Raw genomic sequence first — 19,747 nt, 5'->3', positions numbered from 1 at the left:
TTATAACATTACTTGGGCAGTCTGCTATTTATGACAGTATTCCTCTGGAGCTAATTTCCTCCTGTAAAGTTGTTTTTCCTAATATCATATTTTTATAGAATTCCTTAATAGCTTTCACAGGAACATCCCTCTATTCTTTCTCTCAAACCAAGCAGAATTTTATCTCCCTAAGATGGCCTATAAGTCTGGCATCTTTTTAGACCCAGTCCTCTTCTCATTTGAATTCCTCATCCTAATTACCTTCCTTTTTTCTGTTTCTTGCCTTTCCTCCTCCTCATCTACCAAGTCTCATACTACACAGGGAGCTATCAGCATTAAAGATCTCACTCTAGGGATGTAGTCATCTTTTGTTTATCTAAATCACAACATTGCTTGTTATTTTGATTATAAAGTAAATAGGATGTATCAACATAAGTATATATACATAATAGTTTTGAGAATAATACTTGTGGTATTTTAAATAATTCATTATTTTATCAATATAAAATATTGATAAATTTTAAAAATCAAATTCATCTTTTGTTTTTAACACTCATTTTAAAAAAAAATTCTTTTAAGTTCCAAATTCTCTCCCTCCAGATTCTTTCCCCACCCACTGGGTAGGCAAGCAATATGATATCAACTGTGTGTGTGAAAGCATGTAAAACATATTTCCATATTAACCATTTTGCAAAAAAAGAAAGCAAGAAAAGTAAAAAATATGAAAACAATTATACTTTCATTTGTACTTAGAGTTTATCAGTTCTCTTTCTGGAGGTGGATAGTATTTTTCATCATGACTCCTTTGGAATTGTCTTTGGTCACTGTATTGTTCAGAGTGGCTAAGTCTTTCACACTTGATCATTATTACAATATTGCTGTCTATGTACAATGATCTCCTGGTTCTGCTCACTTCACTCTGCATCAGTTCATATAGGTCTTCCCATATTTTTCTGAAACCATCTCCCTAATCATTTCTTACAGCACAATAGCATTCTTATCACAATTATATGTTACAGCTTTTCAGCCATTCCCCAATTGATGAGCATCCTCTCAATTTCCAATTCTTTGCCACCACAAAAAGAACTACTATAAATATTTTTGTACTTATGCATCTTTTCCTTTTTCTTTGCTCTCTTTGAGATACAGATCTGGTAGTGGTATAAAAGCGTATGCACAGTTTTATATTCCTTTGGGCATAGTTCCAGATTGTTCTCTAGAGTGATTTGGACCAGTTCAGAATTCCCCTAACAGTACATTAGTGACCCTATTTTTTCAAATTCCCTCCAACATTTATCATTTTCCTTTTCTGTCATGTTAGCCAGTCTGATAGGTGTGAGGTGTTTAGAGTTGTTTTAATGTGCATCTTTAATCACTAGTGAGTAAGAACATTTTTTCATATGACTACAGATAGCTTTGATTTCTTCTTCTAAAAATTGCCTGTTCACATCCTTTGACCATTTATCAATTGGGGAAATATGAGTACTCTTATTTGGGTTGTTCCTTGCTTAGTAAGAACATGATCCATTACTATGTCTGCACTTGAGGTTTTTCACCTTGATAAGATTTGACAGAATTTTTACTTAGCTGACATACCTTCAAAAACTTAGAATCTGTCACATGCTGTGTTGAAGCAGTAGAATATGATGTTACTGGAGAAATAATAATAATGATGATGATGATAGTTCACATTTGTGTAGCAGTTGACATTTTGAAATGCTTTCCTGAAAATTACCCTACAGATATCAAGTACAAAAGCCCACTAATTATTTTATGTCCTCCCTTATTCCCACTGATGCACACTTGAGCTATTATGCCATTGGGCCTTAACCTTTAAAAGGAGTTGCAGAAAGAATAAGAGTTTAGAGTGAGTCTTCACCATAGCTTTCTGACTCTATATCAGCCTTAAGTTCTTTCCCCCCAGGGTGGGTGGTGGTGGTAGTAGAAGTACCATAAATCAAAAGAATTAGGGAGGTGCCTGTAATATGAGATAGAAATTGCAATGTCTTTACTCTCTTGGGATGGAGTATGAGTGCTTTATGCTTTGACTGTTTTTTTTTAATGTTGGGCTAAATAAAGCTTGTCCCATATTCTGTGTTACTTTATAGCCCAAGTGTTTTCATATAAGCTCAGAGACCTTTTCCTTTTTGTTGTACATAGTTAGGAACAATCCAAATTTTGAAGTGACCCAAGGGAAAAACCTGTGTGGAAGAACAAGCCAAAGAATATAATTATTAAGAAGCTGATTATAATTTCTACCCACATCACTTCCTGCATATAAATCATCAGTGGTAAATATGCTATAGCCTGTTTATGACTATCATACATCTTTCTATTATACTTTGGCTCATCATGTTCCCTAAGAAAGAGAATCCTTCAACAATGCTGAATAATCCTCCAAACATTTTATTAATTTTACTCACAAGAATCCTACTCTTCATTCCCCCTCTCTTCTCTATCACATGTACTAATTATAAGAGGGAATCTCCCTATAGAGATCATAAGCTTAACTCCACTAGTAGATTGTAGTATTTTTTTTAACCAACTCTTATCACCTTAAGTCCTAAGGGAGTTAATCAGCTTTCAAGAAATAAGGATGAAGGGAAAGATAGAAAAGATCTGTGCCCCACAGTAAGAGTAAAAGAACATCCAAAGAGACCATAAAAATGGGAAAAGGATCCACATGTACAAAAATGTTTATAGCAGCTCTTTTTGTGGTGGCTAAGAACTGGAAATCAAGGGGTTGCCCATCAGTTGGGAATGACTAAACAAGTTCTGGCATATGAATGTAACGGAATACTGTTGTGCTATAAGAAATGACCAACAGGCAGACCTCAGAAAAACCTGGAAAGATTTATATGAACTGATGCTGAGTGGAGTGAGCAGAACCAGGAGAACATTATACATAGTAACAGCTGCAGTGCTCGAGGACTGATTTTGATAGACTTTCCCCTTCTCAGCAATGCAGGGACCTAAAACATTTCCAAAAGACTCATGATGCAAAATATCATCCATGTCCAGAGATAGAATTATGGAGTCAGAATGCAGAATGAAGTAGATTTTCTCTTTTATTATGGTTTTTTTTTTTTCATGGTTTCTCGCATTCGTTATAATTTGTCTATGCAATAAGACTAATGTGAAAGAGTTTAATAGGAATGTATGTGTAGAGCCCATATAAGATTGCATGCTTTTTTGGGGAGGGAGGGTGAGAAAATTTAAAACTAATGGAAGTGAGTGTTTAAAATTGAAAACAAATAAATTAATAAATTTGGAAGCAAAAAAGAGTAAATGAACATAAAAGCTATAAGTGAATCAACTTAGTGTAAGGACTTGAGTATTTAAGCTACAGTTAGAAGACCTGAGTCAGATCCTAGCTATGCTACTTAGTAGAAGTGAGCCTAAGAAAATAATTTAATTTCTTTGAGCCTCAGATTCCTTACTTTTAAAATAGGGATAATGATCTTTATCTGTCTACTTAACAGGACTATATGAAGCCTTACATTAGTGGATAGAGGGCTAGAGTAAAGCAGATCTGAGTACTTCCTCTGATTTTGTGACTTTCAACATACATGGCTGTTTATTTTTCATACTACCCTCAACACTTATTCTCTCTCTCTCTCTCTCTCTCTCTCTCTCTCTCTCTCTCTCTCTCTCTCTCTCTCCTCCCCCTCCCACTTCTCCCTTTAAAATTTTTTCTTTCAAAATTTTTTTATTTAAAAAAAAATTTTATTTATTTCTTTTGTAATATAATCATTTCAGCTCAGTAAGCATTTATTAAATACTTTTATGTACTATGTTACGAGATTACAAAGACAAAAATGAAAAAGTATCCTGCCTTCAAGGAGTTTACATTCTTCTAGATGGTAGGACATATATATATATATATATATATACATATATATATATATATTACATAGATAAGTAAATGCAAGATATATACAAAGTAAAATACAACATAATTTTAGTTGAGGGGAAGGAGATTAATAACAGAGGGAATTAGGTGACACTTAGCCGAACCTTGAAGAGAGCTGTGTATTCTAAGAAGCCAGATGAGCATAGGAAGGCATGTAGATGAGTCATGTAGGCAGGCCTGTAGAAGGGCATAGAAACAGGAGGTAGAGTTTTGGAAGCATAAAAAAATTAGTTTGGCCAGACTATGGAGTGCTTGTGATGAGGTAGCATTAAATCATTCTCAAAAGGTAAGTAGGTTCTAGATTGTGAAGGATGTTAAAAATAAAAAATGAATTTAAAATTGTCTTAGGAGCAATAGGGAGCCAAAGAAGCTTTTTGAGTATAAGAATGACATTGTTAAATCTGTGAATAAAGGATCAGAGGAGAAGAGAGAATGGAGATTGAGAAACCAACTAGGAAACTATTGCAGTAGCCTACGGAGGAGCAATGAGGGTTTTTGATTTAGGATTGTTGTGGTGTGAATGAGACAAGAAGGCAAAACTGACAAGATTTGGCAACTGAATAGTTGGAGGGATTAGTTGGAGGGGGGGATTAGTGAGAGTGCATATTTGAGAATGTTGCCTAAGTTATAAAACTGAATAACTGGGAAAATGGTGGTGCTCTCAACAGAAATGGGGAAGTTAGGATGGCTTTGGCAAAAAGAAAATGATTTCATTTTGGATATGCTCATTTTTGAGACACCTATGGTACATTCAGATGTAGATGTATAGCAGGCCACTGAAACTGCCAGACTGGGTCTCTGAAGAGAAGTGACAGCTAGATATGCATATTTGGGAATTATCTGCTTTGATATGATGTTTGAAAACTGATGAGATTAGATTACCAAAACAGAGTAAATATAGAGAAGTGGCCCCATGGTAGAGCTTTGGGGTACATGCATACCTAGAGAACAGAACATGGATAATGATCCTTCTAAAGAGATTGAGAAGTGTCGGTCAGAAAAGTAGGTGAAGAATTAGGAGAGAGCAATGTCATGAAAACCCAGGGAGAAAAGAGTATACAACTGCATCACAGTCAGTTTCCCCTAGCAATGTACCTTCTCTTTTAACAAAGAAAAACATTTAAGAGAGGTGAAGCCAAGATGGTGAAATAAAAAGATGCACATACTCAAGCTCTTCCCCCACAGCCCATAAAATACCTGCAAAAAATGACTCTCAACAAATTCAAAAGCAGCAGAAGCCACAGAACGACAGAGTGAAAGAGATTTCCAGCCCAGGGTGGTCTGGAAGGCCAGTGAGAAGGGTCTGTCACACGGAGTGGAGCGCAGCTCAGCCTTGGCTGCCTGGCTCTGGAACAGGACTGGAGCAGACCTTGGGGGCAGAGGCTGTTCCCCAGCAGCACTGGAAGTTCTCAGGTCCCTCAGCCCACAGACACCAGGGGCAGCTTCAAAGGTCAGTGTTTTTTTACCTTGGTGACAGGAGAACAGGATCCTCCCTTAGTCCTGGCAGCAGTGGTGGCAGCAGCACTAGCAGCAGCAGTGTCCATTACTGGAGCTCTCCGAATTGAGCAGCTGATCTGAACCTCAGCCGTGAGTGGTGGCCCTGCCCCCCCCAAAGCCCCTGGGGGAATTGAGAAGCTGATCTGAATCTCAACTCTGAGTGGTGGCCCTGCCACCTCAAAGTCCCTGGGGGAATTGAGAAGCTGATCTGAATCTCAGCCCTGAGCATGGTCCTGGGGCGTGGCAGAGCTGAGGCAATTGTGGAGAGGGAATTCTACTACTCACAGATTCTGGGCAGAAAACTTTGGTAGCTCCTAGACCAGTGCGCAGACCCTTGATTGTGCCACATTGGAGGAACTGAGAACTTACAGGTCCCCAGAGTATACCCTCCTTCTGACAAAAGGACTCAAAAGTCAAATAACTGGCTGGGAAAATGCCCAAAAAAGGGGAAAAAAATGAGACTATAGAAGGTTACTTTCTTGGTGAACAGGTAATTTCTTCCATCATTTCAGGTGAGGAGGAACAATGCATACCTTCAGAGGAAGTCAAGGCTTCCATAACCACCAAAGTAAATATGCAATGGTCTCAGGCCATGGAAGAGCTCAAAAAGGATTTTGAAAATAAAGAGAGGTGGAGGAAAAGTTGAGAAGAGAAATGAGAGTGATGCAAGAAAATCATGAAAAGCAAGTCAACAGATTGCACCCAAAAGGAGACCCAAAAAAATGCTTAAGAAAATAACACCTTAAAAAATAGGCTAACTCAATTGGAAAAAGAGGTCCAAAAAGCCAATGAAGAGAAGAAGACTTTAAAAGGCAGAATTAGCCAAATAGTAAAGGAGGTTCAAAAGATCACTGAAGAAAATAGTTCTTTAAAAATGAGAGTGGAGCTGAGGGAAGTTAATGACTTTATGAAAAATCAAGAAATGATTAAACAAAACTAAAGAAATGAAAAAATAGCAGACAATGTGAAATATCTCATTGGAACAACAACTGACCTGGAGAATAGATTCAGGAGAGACAATTTAAAAATTATGGCACTACCTGAAATCCATGATCAAAAAAAGAGCCTAGACTTTATCTTTCATGAAATTATCAAGGAAATCTGCTCTGAGATTGTAGCCAAATTCCAGAGTTTCCAAGTCAAGCTTGCAGTATTTATTGCAAGCAGCTAGAAAGAAACAATTCAAGTATTGTGGAAATACAATCAAGATAACACAAGATCTAGCAGCTTCTACATTAAGGGATTGAAGGACTTGGAATATGATATTCCAGAAGTCAAAGGAACTAGAATTAAAACCAAGAATCACCTACCCAGCAAAACTGAGTATAATACTAAAGGGGGAAAAATGGTCATTAATGAAATAGAGGACTTTCAAGCATTCTTGATGAAAAGACCAGAGTTGAAAAGAAAATTTGCCTTTCAAACACAAGAATCAAGAGAAGCATGAAAAGGTAAACAGGAAAAAGAGAGAAATCATAAGGGACTTCCTAAAGTTGAACTGTTTGCATTTCTACATGGAAAGATAGTATTTGTAACTCTTGAGACTTTTCTCAGTATTTAGGTAGTTGGAGGGATTATACACACACACACACACACACACACACAAATATGTATATATACAGACAGAGAGCACAGGGTGAGTTGGATATCTATCAACTATCTATATCTAAAAAAATAAAATTAAGGAGTGAGAGGAATATATTGGGAAGAGAAAGGGAGAAATAGAATGGGGTAAATTATCTCATAAAAGAGGCAAGAAAAAGCTTTTTCAATGGAGGGGAAAAGCAGGGAGGTGAGAGGGAAAAAGTGAAGTTTACTGTCATCACATTTAGCTCAAGGAAAGAATAACATGCAAACTCAATTTGGTATGAAAACCTATGTTATGCGACGGGAAAGTAGGGGAGAAGGAGATAAGCAGGGTGGGGGTATGATGGAAGGGAGGGCAGATTGGAGGAGGGAGCAATCAGAAGTGAACACTCTTGGGGAGGGCCAAGCTGAAAAGAAAGAATAGAAGAAATGCAGGGGAGAATAGGATGGAGGGAAATATAGTTAGTCTTACACAGCATGACTGTTATGGGAGTCATTTGCAAAACTACACACATATAGCCTGTATTGAACTGCTTGCCTTCTCAGTGGGGATGGATGGGTGGGGAGGGAGGAAGGAAGAGAAGTTGGAACTCAAAGTTTTAGGAACAAATGTTGAGAATTGTTTTTGTATACAACTGGAAAATAACAAATACAGGTAATGGGGTATAGAAATTTTAAAAAACAAAACGATTTAAGCAAAAATAACATGCCTGGCAATGTATACATCATCCTTTACCTGCAGTCCCACATGTTTCAGCAGTGGAAAAAAGGTTTGTTTCATTACCTGTGCTGCAGGACCATAAACGGTCAACATAACTACTTAGATTTTGGCTCCTTTTTTATGTCTTTTTCGTTTAAAATATTATAGTCATTTTGTATATCATTCTTGTGATTTTCCTTGATCCATTCTTTATCAGTTTATATGTTTGCATATATTTTTTTGAATTTATCATATGCATCATGTTTTACTGCATGATAATATCCCATTACATTTACATACCTCACTTTGTTCAGCCTTTTTTCTATTAGTGTGCATCTACTTGGTTTTTAGTTCTTTGCCACAAAAAATTGATACTATGAATATGAATATTACAAAAGGGATCTGTCTTTAATCTCTTTTAGGGAGTCATGTTAGTGGGATCACATGAGCAAAGATTATTAACAGGGTCATAATTTTTTTCATCTTTCCAAATTATTTTTTTTTATTTTGAATTTCACAAATGAACAGATATGAACATTTCAACATAAAGAACAGAAGAGAAAATTGCATATGAAAACATGAACCTCTGTAAATAATTTTAAAGTATACTTTAAATTTAGCAAAAGAGTAACAAAATTACTTTTCTTGTCTGTATCCCCTTTGGAATTTTCCTTTGTTCCCTTCTGAGTATTTAAAAAAAAATTTTTTTTAAGTATTGGTAGCTTAAGAGTGAACACACTTTTATTTGTTTTGTGTGTAAAATATAGAGTATATTCTGTTAGCATTGGGTGTATTCTGTGTCTTACTAAATCCAGCTGACTGTGTCCTGATCAGCCAAAAGGCAAAGGGTAAAAGAAAGTCAAGGTGTTTCTGCTGAAGTTGTAAAACCTCCAAAATGTAGTCTTATCACGATGTTCATAATTCTGGCTAAGTTGGAGAAAGAGAAAAAGAAAGAGACAGACATAGAGACAGACATAGACAGTCTTTCCTCAGTTGCAGAAATTTATGACATGACAAACTAGAGACTGCATTTGTGACTGAAATGTATATAATTTCCAAATTGTGATGGGAGTATAGTTTTAGTGGTATATATTGAAATAGCTTAATAGGTTTTTGAGAATGCAGATCTTTGGACCATTTAAAGTAGAGATTTTGTCAATTTTGCATACAAATAATACCCAGACCCTTCTCACTCACTCCTTTCCCTGGAGTGAAAAAAATTTTTTTTTGTTTTAAAGGAAGAAAGTTATTTCACGAACTAGAGAATCTTTTGTCCTAAACTGAACCAAAGCCAGACTAAATTTTTTTTTCTAGTAATTCTAAAAGCAAAGGGAAAGAGCAGCTTTGCAGTTGAAACTTTCAGAGTTTCAGCTGGAGCTTAAGAATGTCTTAGTTCCAATATTAGCTTCCTCTCCAACTTGAAAGAAAGAGGCTTGTTGAGTAAAAGACAAATAATTTAGCAAAAGGTAAAAAAATATTTTGAAAGTAAATACTTATGGTCTTCTCTGAATGATTTGGTAGAATTTAATTGCCTAAGTAAATTAGAAGGAAGAGTAATAAAAGGAAATTAAAATACAACATATATTTGCAGGCTCTTAAGAAAAAAGTTGGAATCATTTTACTTGGCAAAATGAGGAACTGCCCATAACCTTTCAAGTTTCCATTTTGATTAGGGAAAAGTGAAAGTTTTACAATGAATTTCGGTTGTAAGTTAAAATTCTCATGATTCTAAGCTTTATTTCACAAATTATGATTTTTTTTGCTGATGGGGAAAAGAATCTGGAATCATATAGCAATATTTAGAATTGAGCAATTTCAAATGTGGATCCATGTTGGATTTGATAAATTAGTTGATGAAAATCATTATTCATAGCATGCTTGATCTGTGTTCTGAAGAATAACTGCTGGCACCACCAGAAGATCATACTGCTTCACTTTCCTCAACTGTGAAATGGGGATAATAATAGCACTTACCTTCCAGGGTTGTTGTGAGGATCAAATGAGATTAATATTTGTTAAAAAAAAAAAAAGTGCTTAAGCCAGTGCTTATACTTGTCCCTTTTAACATCATTGTCATTGCTTAGTAGCTTTCTGTCCCTTGTAACAAATAAGTATAGGAAAGCAAAAGAAATGCATTTGTGATGTATAAAAAGTTTGACAGACATAATTTCTGGGTAATTAATAATTTTATTAATCATGCTAGCAGATAATGAATAAAAAGGGTCAGTGGCACTCTGGAATGCTAAATAGGTAGACCTTTTCTAATGAGGGGCTGGGGAATGTGACTGAGCACTCTTGCTACCAGACCACCCCTGGCCTCAGACAATCTAGACAAGGGGTCACCCCCACCCTTCATCCCCCACCCCTGCTCAGGGGTGGAACACAATGGGATAGAATTCACCTTATATTAATATATTATTAATTTATATTAATTGTCATTATATATTATATTGTTTTATATATTATTACACATATAATTATAATGTATGCAATTATATATTATATGTAATTATTAATTATATTAATTCATTGTGAGGTTTCCTAGTTGTATGGGTCTAGGTGGGATAATTTTTGAGAAAGGTCAGGAATCCCCTCAGTAATTTGTTATTTAATAATCATTTCTTTCACATTTGCTGCCACTGAAAATATGTCTCATTATGTACCCTTAGTCCTTTACTGCGCTGCCAAGAAGTGGGAGGCTTGTTTCATAGTTAATTTGAAGTCATTATTCATCATTGCATTGATCAGAGTTCTTAAAGTATTTCAAAATTGTTGCACTTGCCATTATTGTAGTCATTATACATATTGTTCTCTTGCTTTTCCTTATTTCACTTTTGTGTCAGTTCATACAATTCTTCCCAGGTTTTTCTGAATCTGTCCCTTAGGTTATTTCTCACACTTCAGTACTATTCCATTATAGTAATAAACCATTATTTGTTCAGCCATTCTCTAGTTGATGGGTACCCACATTTCTCTCAGATCTTTGCTCCAACAATAAATGCTGCAATAAATATTTTTGTACATGAGTTTCCTTTCCCTCTATCTTTGATCTCTTTATGGCATATACTAGTGGTATTGGTGTGTTGGAAGTGCATTTATGCTTTAGTGACTTTTTTGGTATTGTTCCAAATCAACTCTTCTATCCCTGTGGCTATTTTCTCACCTAGTACTTTAAGCAACTGCCGCTTTGCTCTTTTATGGTCACTGTTGTCATGGGGAGCAAAGTTAAAATCTTAGAGTTGTTTTTCATTTGTATTTCCTGTTAGTGACTTGGAGCATTTTTTTCTGTTAGTTGATAGCTTGAATTTCTTCTGAAAAGTCTTGTTCATATCATTTAATCATTTACTTATGGCATTTATTTTTCAGAATAATTGCACTATTTCACAACTCTACCAAAAGTGTGTTAGTGTGCCTATCTTTCCACAATTCCTTCCAATAACTTTTCTTCTTTCAATGTTGTTGAGATTGTATAAATTGATCTCCTGACTCTCCTTTCATTAGTTAATATCAGTTCACATAAATTTTCCCAAGTTTCTCTAAAACCATCTCTTTCACTATTTCTTAGACCCCAATAATATTCATTCATGTACCATAATCTGTTTAGCTACTCTCCAATTGAAGAGCACTTCCAAAATTTCTTGTTCTTTATTGCTACAAAAAGAGCTGCCATAAATATTATTGTTCAGATGAATCCTTTGATCCTTTCTTTAACTTCTTTGGGATATTGGCCTGGTTGTGGTAACTTTGCTGGTCAAATGGTATGCACAGTTGAGTGACTTTGAACATAGTTCCAAATTACTTTCCAGAATTGCTGACCCAATTCATAGTTCTGTGAACAGTGCATTAATTAATTAAACAGATTAATGAATCTGTTTCCCCACAGCCCTTCCAATAATTGTAATTTTCCCTTTTTGTTGTATTTGTTGATGTATTACATGTCAAGAACTTACCATATCTCAAGGCAGCCCATTCCACTTTTGCACAACTCTAACTGTTAGGAAATCTAAATCTACCTCTTTTTTCTCTGGTTTTGCAAACAGGAGTCTGATTCCTGTTGCACATGACAGCTCTTCAAATTTTTTAATATAGCTGTCATGTTTCCCATATGCCTTCTATAGGTTAAGAATTCCTACTTCTGTCAACCAATCCTCATGTGATGTGGGCTCGTTATCCCTGCTGACCTCTGCAGGATGCATTTTATGTTTTATGATTGCTTTCAGATGTCCCAAGCTCAGAAGATATCTTGACTCACATAAGTTTACATAATCACATAATCATGAATACTCAGTGTAGCATTTGAGCTGACTATAATCCCTCACTAATATACAATTATTAATCTACCTCATTTTCCATTTTCTCATATTGTTACCCATCCACCTAATTTTCCGGTCATATGTTGTCCATAATTATATCATTTACACCAGTAGTGTCAAATGGATCCCTGCAGCCTGCATTTTGAGTTAGAAAACCACAAATTAACATTATCTGTTTTATTGTATTTTTATTTATTTTATTAAACATTTCCCAATTACACTTTTAATCTGATTCAGGCTCGGCTTTGGCGTTTTGCCTGCCACGTATAGAGGCTGTGAGTTTGACACTTCTAATTTATATCATTCTCATGCATAATGATTGCTAATGTGCTATATTCTGTTAACATCCATCATGAATCTTTCTCTTGCTCTTCAGGTCCTCTGCAATTGTGTTTCTTGTGAAATTGTGGTATTTTATGGTAGACAGCATCACCAGGAGAGTATTGATGTTAAATAAATATGCTTTTATTGGAGTAGCTTGTGATCATTGAAAGCATGATCCAGCCTGATTTTCTCCTTGTATTCAGTTTTGAGTTTAGCTTATTACTTAACGATGATGCCTATCCAACAAATAATTTAGATAGACTGACTTAGAATATTTCAGAGCACTCTGAAAATTCCTTTGATATCTGTTTGCTACAGTTCTTCCTAGGAAAAGTTGGGACACAACTCAGGACACTATTCTCCCTTATTTGATCAATCAAAGTAGAGGATTCTGTTTTATCCTTGACTAAGATGTGATCACACTTTTTTTTTTTGAAGGCCTAGAGAAATTCTGTGAGCAGCCTGTTCCTGATGTAGATACTTTTGCTGAATGTGAAATCCAAGGTTATTTGAGCTTATGAGGCAACTCACCAAGTCCCATTTAATTTAATTCTCTGGGCCATTAATTTCCCATCTCTACTGACCGTAATAATGACCAGAAGATATATTCAGTGTAGTAAAGAAGAGCCAAATCCTGGCTTGCAAAGAAATTAATCTTCAGCTCTTTGGACAAAACCTTGGTTATATACCATGTCCATCCTTTTAGTATTTCCTGTTTTAGCCCACATGAATATTTTTCACTTAAAAATCTTTCTCTTTAGTTATTTTAAAATATAGAGAAGCAACCACATAACTTTAGGGAAGAAATTTTACTTTTATGAGGGAGCTTTAGATATAAATGTTTATGTTCCTTTGTAATAATATATTTTCTTTTTAAAAAAATTAGTATTTTATTTTTCCCCAGTTACATGTAAAAACAATTTTAAACGTTCATTTTTAAAGCTTTTGAGTTCCAAATTCTCTCCCTCCCTTCCCACCCTTTCTCATTGAGAAGGCAAGCAGTCCAATATGGGTTAGACACGTATAGTCATGCAAAACATATCCATAGTAGTCATATGAAAGAAAATGTAGACAAAACATAGAAAACATAGACAAAAAAGAAAACAGACAAAAAAACTCAAGAAAGGTAAAGTAAAAAAGTATGCTTCAATCTGTATTCGGGTACCGTCAGTTCTTTCTCTGGGTATGGATAGTATTTCATAAGTCCTTCAGAGTTGTTTTGGATTCTTGTATTGATGAGAATAGCTAAGTCTTTCACAGCTGATTATCTTAGAATAGTGTTATTACCTTGTGCACAGTATATTTCATGTTGCATCAACCCATGCAAGTCTTTCCAGGTTTTTCTGGGAGCATCGTGCTCGTCATTTCTTGTAGTACAATAATATTCCATCATAATCGCATACCCCAACTTGTTCAGCCATTCCCCAATTGATGGTCTTACCCTCAACTTCTAATTCTTTAATCCCAGAAAAGAGCTGCTATACATTTTTTGTACATATAGGTCCTTTTCCTTTTTGCTTTTTTTCTCTCTAATGTGATATAGACCTATTAGTGGTATTGCTAGGTCAAAGGATATGCATGGTTTTATAGCCCTTTGGGCATAGTTCCAAATTGCTCTACAGAATTAAATAAGTTCACAGCTCCACCAACAGTGCATTAAAGTTTCATTTTTCCCACATCCCCTCTAATATTTGTCATTTACCTTTCCTGTTCTATTAGCCAATCATTACTAGGTTTAATAGGTTTTACTTTTGCATTTCTCTAATCAATAGAGTTTTTTTTCATATGGCTATAGATAGCTTTGAGTATTTCATCTGAAAACTGATCATATCTTTTGATTATTTATCAGTTGGGCAATGACCCTTATTTTTACAAATTTGACTCTGTTCTTTATGTTTGAGAAATGAGACCCTAATCAGAGAAACTTGCTTCAAAAATTTTTTTTCGCAGTTACAATTACTAACTGCATTTTCTTCCATCCTAATCTCCCCTCCCCTGTTTATTTTATTCTCTCTCCTTTCACCCTGTCCCTCCTCAAAAGTGGTAAAACAATATCTTTGCCGAGTTACCATGAAGTCTTATTTAGAAGTACTTTATATTTTGGAGTCTGCTATTTAGTGCTGAATTAATATGAACTTGCAGATAGTTGCTCATGTAAAGTTTTTCATGATGGCTAAAAGTCATAAAGCAGAAGCTCCATGACCACTTGGGGATGTTCTGAAGGGTTTTTCTATTAAAGTGTATATGTAAGGATTTGATGACCTCTGAGACCCTAGGTCTATGATTCTGTGACTTATTTTGGAAGGAATATACAAAAAAACTTCATTTCTTCTGAAGCAGCTAAGTGGCATAGTAAACAGAGTGCCAGGTCTGGAGTCTTCAGAAGAGCTGAACTCAAATATAGTCTTTTGAAACAAGCTCTATGACTCTGGGCGAATTACTTAAACTCTACTTTTGTCTCCCAACTGTAAAAGGAGGATAGTAAAAGCACCTACTTCCTAGAGTTGTTGTGAGGATCAAATGAGATATTTGTAAAGTGCTTTTTAGTATGGTATATAGCACACAGTTGGAGTTTAATAAATGTTTATTTCCTTTTCTTAATTAATAGCTGTTAAGGAACATGCTGCCACTCCGCAGTTGGTTATAAAATAAAAATTTCATATTCTCCATGATAAACTTTCTGAAGAGAAAATACAGAGCTTTGAGCCTAAATAATCTGGCATACTCTGTCAATACAAACTTTTTTCTCAGTTCCCCCAACATATACTGTCTACTTTTGTCAGGTCTGTAACATCACTGTGATGCATTATCTCTTGTGTTCATTCTCTTCTCTCCACTACATATCCAGTCCCTGAGTTAATTCACTTATCACCTTTTCTTGGACTATTTTAATTGGACTTCTAATTAGTGTTCCAGTTTTCATGTCATAGTCAAAATAATCATTCTAAGCACAGTTTCCACAATTTGATTCTTACCTAATAAGTTTGCAATTTTATTTGTGTTTCACTCAAATTGAACTAGTTCCTATCTGAAACTGAGATTGTTTCCCTCCTCCATACCTTTGTACAAACTCCACTTCATGCCTGAAATGCACTCCTTGCTTTTCTGAATCATTGTCATGTTTCCCAGCTCAGTTTAGGAGTTACTTCCCTGTAGTTTTCTCTGACCCTTCCAGTTACAACTATTCTTTCCTTCCACAATTTATATTTAATTACTTATTTCTATGACTGTTATGTTCCTCCCTAATAGAATGTTACCTCCTTGAATACTGTGATTGTTTAAAAAAAAAAATTACATTTTCTGTGACTTGGACCTGTAGCCATTAATTGAATTGACTTTTAAAAGTCTCTTCTATCTCTAATGTTCTTGTGACCATGAGAAAGTTATATGCCCTCTTTTGGCCTCATTTTTTTAACTATAAAATGAAAGGGTCAGATTACTTCTTGTGGCACCAATGCGTTATTGATATTCACAGCACCTACAGCAGCTATGAATATGCCAGCACAGTTCTAAATCACAAAATATAACAGAATCTCCACATGGAAGACAGAACCGAAACATTTATTTAAACACCAGAAAGCCAAATCCATCACAGCAGCAAGTATCATAGTAACCAAGAAGTCTATACATATTATCAGGCCTTCCCACAAATAGGCTCCCCTAAGCAAAATGCCCTTCTCTCACTCACAGCCAGCTGCCTGCTTTCTCTGTCCTTCGCATCTCTGACTAATCTGACCAACTTCCTCTCAACTCTGCTCCAGTTCCACCTTTTCCTGTTCCACCCATTCAGCAAGCTTCTCCCCGCCACAGACTCATGTGACTTAGGCTTCCAAGTGACTCTAGCAGATCACATGGTCCTATTAATGGAAGGGAAAGATCCTCCTATTTCTTTAAAAACACATTGATTCCATTAGCAATACAGTTCTCCATAACTTCTTCTAGATCTGACATTTGATTATTCTGTGACTTGGCATGGAAAAGTTAAACTAAGAGCTACCAACAGTTACTAACTTGGCTAAGAAGCTTGCCTCATATTTAACTGAAATATTGAGGCCATTCACCAAAAGTTCCCTCTTCTCTCTTTTTCTTCCTCTCACATCATCCAGATACCTTTTACCATTATCTCCTCCTTCACCCCTGTTTCAAATGGAGTGACTACTTCTACATACACAAGTGATCCCATTCCCTTTCCTCTTCTCTAGTAGATTGTCCCCTCTATCATCCCCACTCTTTCACTTATCATTTTTTTCGTTGTCTATTGGCTACTTCCCTACTGCTGAGAAAAATGTCCATGTCTCCCCCATTCTCAAAAAAAAATAAAACCTTTCACTTGATCCATCCATCCTACTAGCTCTCATCCCATATCCCTTCTCTCTTTTGTGGCTAACCTCCTTTAGATTAGGCCATCTACATGTTATTTTCTCTCACCTCTCCTTATAACTCTCTACAGTCTGGTTTTCATTCTTACTATGCAATGCGAACTGCTTTTTCCAAAGTTACTGTTTCTTAATTGCCAAACAGAATGGTCTTTTCTCAGTCTTCATTCTTCTTGACCTCTCTACAGCCATTAACACTGGTCAATCACTATAACAATTTTAAATATTATATTCTTGATGTCATAATTATTGCTTTGTGTCAGTTATTTTTGATACTATATTCATAATGATATAGAGTCATTTAGGCTAAGTGGTCCTAATGTCTACAGAAACAAATAGGAAGAAACAGAAAATTTAAACTTTTCTATCATTAACTCTGTCAGCAAATTTTTTTATTGAATGAATTCTCAACCTGCTGCAGGGGTTTTGAGTCCTTCTCTTTCTGCTGCCTTGGTAAACATCAGATCTGCCTACCAGTTTGTAGTCTAGATAAAGAAGCTCTCCTACCCAAGCTTCACTCAGACTTAGTATCGATAAGGGTTTCTAAGACTTTAGTCAGACACCTTCAATGAGAACAAAAAATGGCATCGAGGTCAGCTACTGCACTGATGGTAAATAGTTTAACTTTTAGGCTATAAGCCTAAAGGCTACAAGCCAAGACTAATGTGGGGGAAGAGTTTGATGCATGATTTTTTGTTCACAGATGATTGTGCACTCAATGCAGCCTCTAAGGCTAAGATGCAACAAAGTATGGTTCAGTTCTGTGCTGTTTGTGCTAATTTTGGCCTAACAATAAATACTGAAACAACAGAAGTTCTCCACCAGTCAGCATCACACCATCCATACATAGAACAACTTGTTATAGCAAATGGAGAAATTTTGAATGCTGTGGATACGTTCACTTAGCTTGGCAGTGTACTTTCCAGGAATGTACATATAGATGATGAGGTTGACACATGCATTGCCAGAGCCAGCTCAGTTTTGGGGATGCTCTGAAGGAAAGTGTGATAGAGAAGAGGTATTAGACTGTCTACTAAACTGAAGGTCTACATAGCTATTGTGCTGACCTTAATAGGTCAGGCTGTATGCCTGTGAAACCTGGACGTTATACCAGCATTGTGCCAGAAAATTGAATCCCTTCCATTTGGGTTATCTGAGGAAGATTTTGAAGATCACTTGGCAAGATAAGGTACTAGACACTGAGATCCCTTCTCAAGCGGAACTACCAAGTATTCAAATTTTATTGCAGAACACAACTGCGATGGGCTGGACACATTCAGATACCAAACATACATTTGCCTAAAAGATTATTTTATGGAGAGCTCACACAAGGTAAGAACTCACATGGCGGTCAGAAGAAGTGACACTTTCAAGGTCTCTCCGAGAATTTTGGAATTAATTATGAGACATGGGAGACACTGGCACAGGACTGCCCAGCCTGGCATTCCTGCATCAAAGAAGGCACTGTGCTTTATGAGCAAATCAGAATTGCAGTGGCTCAAAAAAAAAACATGAGAATTTTAGTAGCTTAAAAGAAATGAAATCTGTAAATTTAGAGACATTTCCACTCCAAATGTGCATGTGAACTATGTGCCCAATCTGTAGTAGAGTCTTCTGAGCCCTTATTGGTCTGCTCAGCCACATTTGGACACATTGTACCTTGGTCCCAACACAGTGATATCATTTTGGCCCTTTTTGAGAGTGAAGGACAACCACCCAAACAACCAATCTGGATCTGAATAGAAATACCCTCTCCTGCATCTGGCACCAATTACCTGTTCTCAGTTAAGTCCTTTTTTAGGGTTTATATTCTTTTCACCTGAAACCCAACTTTGAGCATGTTCTCTCCCCAGTAGATCTACTTCATTCTCCAAGTAGTGTGAGTTAATTAGATGTGGAGATAAACCTCTGTCTGTTTATATTGCCATAGTATGTATATCCTTTGTTTGCCTGCTTGCTGCATCACAAAACTAATAAAGCTTGTGTTGGTATCATTTTCCAGAGTACCAATTTTCTAGAAATTATGAACCCAGATATTTACTTTAACCTGAGCCACGAGGCCAAATAAAGCAATCACCCTCTTCTCCTTGATACTCTCTTCTTTCTAGGTTTTCTTGATATTACTCTCCCTGGTCCTCTTCATACCTACGTGACTTCTCTTCAATCTTCTTTACTGGACCTTCATCCAGGTTATGCTCACTAATGGTAGGTTTCCAGCAAGGCTCTATACTGAGCCTTCTTCACTTCTCTCCCTATACTCTCTTGGTGGTTTCATTTACTCCTATGGGTTGGATTATCATTTCTGTGTTGGTGGCTTTTAAATCTGCTTACCCAACTCTGATCTCTCTGCTGACTTCAGACTTGCATCTCCAACTACATATTATGTATCTTGAACTGGATGTCCCTTAGATATCTTAAAACTTAACATGTCCAAAATTGAACTAATTTTCTCTCCAAACTCTCCCTTCTTCCTGACTTCCCTACACTTATTATTGAGAACATCACCACCCACCCACTTACTCTTGTTCACAGACTGGTTGTCACTCCTTACTCTTTCTCCCTCCTCCGTATCCAATCTTTTGCTAAACCTGTTGATTTTACTTTGCAACATTAAGCTTCATTCTCTTCTCTAACACAGCCACTATTCTGGTACAGGCCTTCATCACCTCATTACACAACAGGCAATAGCCTGCTGATTATCTGCCATGGGTCTTTCCCTACCTTCAGTCCTTCCTCTACTCAGTTATCAAAGTGATCTTCCTAAAGTACAGATTTGACCATGTCACTCCCCTCTTTGTTAAACTGTAGAGGCTCCTTGTCACTTCCAGGATCAAATACAAAATCCTTTTTGTTGTTCAAAACCCTTCATAACTTACCTATTCCTGTACCTCTCTAGGCTTCTTATTCCTTACATCCTCCACCATACTCTGTATTTTGGTGACACTGGCCTCCTTGTTCTTTAACCAACACATTCCATCTCCTGACTCTAGTCGTTTTTAGTGACTGTTTCCTTCCTCTGTCCCACCATGTCTGGAATGTTTCCCTTCTCATCTTAGCT

The 19,747-nt window shown here is 36.3% G+C and overlaps 1 protein-coding gene across 6 annotated transcripts in view; it reads left to right on the top strand.

Moving 5' to 3' along the window:
• The window catches only part of SCAI (suppressor of cancer cell invasion), a 204,543-nt gene that overhangs the window by 116,218 nt on the left and 68,578 nt on the right, over window positions 1-19,747 (top strand). The window lies entirely within an intron of this gene.

The sequence above is a fragment of the Notamacropus eugenii genome, chromosome 1, assembly GCF_028372415.1.
Source record: "Notamacropus eugenii isolate mMacEug1 chromosome 1, mMacEug1.pri_v2, whole genome shotgun sequence".
In the NCBI taxonomy this organism is placed as follows: Eukaryota; Metazoa; Chordata; class Mammalia; order Diprotodontia; family Macropodidae; genus Notamacropus; species Notamacropus eugenii.
This window is presented reverse-complemented; position numbering and strand designations above follow the sequence as displayed.